The sequence below is a fragment of the Chelmon rostratus genome, chromosome 10 (assembly GCF_017976325.1).
Source record: "Chelmon rostratus isolate fCheRos1 chromosome 10, fCheRos1.pri, whole genome shotgun sequence".
Lineage (NCBI taxonomy): Eukaryota > Metazoa > Chordata > Actinopteri > Chaetodontiformes > Chaetodontidae > Chelmon > Chelmon rostratus.
Window position 1 is genome coordinate 10,510,459 of NC_055667.1, and position 4,162 is coordinate 10,514,620.

The window sequence follows — 4,162 nt, forward strand, 5'->3', positions numbered from 1 at the left end:
TGGAATAGCTCAAATGAATATTTGTTAACAACTGACATGTTTTTCTAGTGACAGGCTCAATATTTAATGTGTTTTAAGTACAGTTTGTTAACTTGTATAACTTAAAATAATTGTAACGTAATGTTTTGAAGCCAAGCATGTCTGCCTCGTGGTTTATAATGTTCATTCTAGTGGAGGCTTTTTGGAGCTTTGCCACAGTGACCATTGTTTGTACATTCTTGACGTTTGTGGAAGCTTCTCGCTCTTTTAAAATGTGTCAGAAAAAAAAAAATCATTTTTCAATGGGTACAGTGTTATCCATATATCCTGTTGGCAATAACTTCGATTTGAATGTCCTCAGCAATCATTGCAATGTAAATGGCCAACAGATGTGTCACGCTGTCCACCTACGACAAAGACATTCGTCTTTTTTATGTTTACTTTTGTTTTAAAACATTCTCTATTTGTCTATGCATTGTTTTTTTTTTCCTCTCTCTCTCTAAAAGGCGTCTTACTGTACATTTTACCTATCAGGGTTGTTCTGCAGCCTTCGTTCAAGTTATGGATGAATGTGTGTGTGTATGTGTGTGTGAGTGTGTGTGATCATCATTGAAAGTGCTACCGGTTTTGATTTTCAGCATGCTGTTGAGTTTGACTAGGATCGATGTATCTTTTTACTGTGATGACCTGACGTTGCCTAACTGTCTTTTTTTCTTTCTTTTTTTTTTGAGTGCGTGTGTGTTGCCTTCTTATTTTATTTTCCTCCCAGTCGACATTGATTAGTTGGTTTTGTTTTGTATGGCTGCTGACCATGTCTTGACTTAATGCTTCCAAATCCTATACCAACTGAACCATTAAAGATATTTTAAACAGTGAAAAGTTGCTTTTTCTTCTTTTCTCCATTAGAAATTCTTCAAATAGACGAGCTCAGAGAAGAGAAACTTGCTTGTCTTCAGCCTGGGCCTCGTGCTCGGCACGCAGGGGAATAAGTACTCAGCAGAGTCATAATAAGGGTAAAATCATGATTTCTTTGTTCCTTTTATCAGCTACATGTACAGAAGAAAATGATCCTTCTGTTCGGCCTGATAACAGAAAAATGCAGCTTGTATACAAAGACAAGTCTGTATATTTGATTAAATCTGACATCTTAGGATCTTGGAAACTGCTGAGGACAAAACAATCGACTCAAGGTCCACTTACTGGTTTCGGGCCTTTCAAACATATCTCAGTCTCATTTGTAAAAGTTCAAGCTCTCAATTATTCTGAGAACATTTGGGCGGGGGGGGGAGTTGTGGTGAAATTCTCAGCATTCAAGGTGAATTCAACTCAAGGGCCTCTTACTTGTTCTGCAGCAACTGAGCGAACCTCATTTGCTGATGAGGACTGTTTGATCTGGTGAAAAGCTCCAGAACAAGCGAGTAAGAGGACCTTGAGGGGGCATTTTTTAGTCAGTGTTTCGAGTTTGTTTTAAAGAGGGTTAGTCATTTAATTATCATATTTCCATGCTAGTCCTCATGCATTCATTAGTTACCTTTAAAGCCTTTAATCAGCACTTCAGCTCCACTCAGGCCGACAGCCGCAGCATCTTAACTGCGGTTAATCTACTTGTCACATAAAACATCCTCCTGTCAGGGGTTCAGGCAGATGTTTAAAGGTGGTGCTGTCTGCTGGTCATCAGCTTGGAAACAGGGCTCCATGTTATTCCTGTGCTGATGATGAGCATCTGTTCGCTCTCCCCGTTCCGTCTTTCGCAGCTGCGATTTAGAGGGAACGAGCTCTGGGAATAACACGCCAGCTGCCGGCAAAGTGTTCGTGCACCACTTTAAACTGTAGCTGCCGTTTACTGACATCAAAACTTGTGTTTCTCAGTGGAATAAGTTGGACATACCGCTGAGTATTCAAACTCCAACCCTTGCTATTGGATCCTGGTATGAGGATTATCTATTGACAGCCTCTTTCCTGTCCTAATACAGATTTTTTGTGTGTGTTCACATCCATAAAAACTTTTTTGTTTAACTCAAGCTCTGAGAACAATGGCGCCCGGCCGTCATTAGACACAATCTGTGTGTGCCGCTGGCTGAGATGTAAACAAAGTGCAGCATGTGACAGCAGCACATTTCTCCTTCCAACCACATAAGCTCCCTCCCTCGCCGTCCACGTGAGCCTTGTGTTTATCCGATGTCGGACAGATCAGACCCACAGCAGCAGCGTCTGTGCACCAGCCAGCCGATAACTGCCAGCAGCACCATCACATCACGTTATGCAACAGTGTGTGTGTGTGTGTGTGGACATACAGTATATTACTCATGTTGTGGGGACATAAATCTAATTACACAGTCACATTGTGGGGAACTGGTTTTCCTTATGGGGACAAAATGTAAGTCTCCATAATGTAAATCATTAAATTTTTATAGCAAAGACTTGAGTTATGGTTACAGGAAGTCTCCAGGAAATGAATGTAAGTCTATGTAATGTCCCCAAAAGTGATGGAAGCATGACTGTGTGTGTGTGTGTGTGGCTGGGCAGCACACTGTAGCTGCTCTTTGCTGGCTGTCCACACTCTGGGCCCAGAACACGCTCACTTTTAATGAGCGTTCGAGAAGTCGAGTTTTGCTGCACAGCGTGCACAACGTTTGAATGACACTTGAAGTGCTCCCCCATCCAAAATGTTTTCAGCATCAAACCGGCGCTCGCTGTGGGCTGGAGAAAGGTGTGCTCCCTCACAGAGAACGGTGCCTGTGGGCTGCTTTCAATTCACGTCAGTGACAGCGGATTCTGATGGAGACAGAAAAGAGCATCAAAACATCCACAGAAACTGCCCAAACACTCCTGCAGCACAATCTACACCTCCTCCATCCATTCAGTATTTATTGATTGTTGTTATTGGGGCCAAACATGCTCCTCCTGGCAGAGCTTCAGCGCTTGGAGGAGGGTGACAGCATAACACACAAGCAGTGCTGGATTTGGGCATAAATAGGACTGCACATACGGATGAATAACAGAGACGCAATAATTCAGACTGTTTTGAGCAGTTTGAGAAATTTCCATGGATGTTATGATACTATTTCCTAATTTTGCCAGATAGACTTTGAGCAAATGTTACAGCAGGCCATGGAAAAGACATCTGTGTGAAGGATCAGGGCGGCAAATCAAGCCGCTGTGCCTCAGGACGAGTGACGTGGCATTTATGCACAGGAAGTGGATGTAAGCCTGCTGCTAAGTCGTCTAAAACAATTCAACAATCCCATCCAACAGGAATAATCATCTTAAGAGCAGCACATTGCACAGAAGTTAGAAAACAAACATACAGTATATCCTCAGTGATCTCTGATGTCTCAGTGAGGGCAACGCCAAGTCGAACCAGCCAATCCCTCCGCAGATGGGTCTTAAAGGTTCATGGTTGGTTGCCAGAACAGCTTCAGTGCTCCTTTGCATGGACTCTTCAAGCCTCTTGAACTCAACCGGAGGGATGAGCACCATATATCACTTTTATCCCGGGCGCTTTACAGGGCTTTTTGCCGCTCCTTCGCACATACACCCACACACCGACTCCAGCGAGCTACCACACAGGGCGCTGGTCTGGCAATCGGGGGCAATTTGGGATTCAGTGTCTTGCCCCAAAACACTTCCACATGCGTGCACTCAGACAGAAGAAACCTGAATAAACAAGTGGAGAAACATAACTGGATTTTGAAAATATAGATGAAGACTGATTTGAATGATATTATTTAGGTGGAGTTGGGGAGATAAGAAGCAAGCTTTTGATCAGCACAAACTTTAGGCTTGTAACATTTTCTTTATCTTTTGCTGGATATTTTGTCTTCATTTTGGACAATAATGGCATAACTTGTGTTCCTTCTTTTGGTTTTACACGTGTTAACAGAGGATGTGACGTCTGATAAACTGGATGGTTGATGGCGTGAAGCACTTTCCTCCACCGTCATCAAAACATGAACACAAAATCTCGTCGTCATGTACTTGTTTACACATGAATGGAAGGAAATTATCCACTTAATGGAGTTTTATTGTCAAAACCTTATCACACATTTTTGGAAGGCGCAAAAAAAATAATCCCCTGATGACAATATTTGCCAATTCAGAAGAGCATAGCTCTATAAAAGCAGTTAAACAAATACAGCTCTAGTAGCTCGATTAGTCCAAAGGTTAATTACATATGCTAATT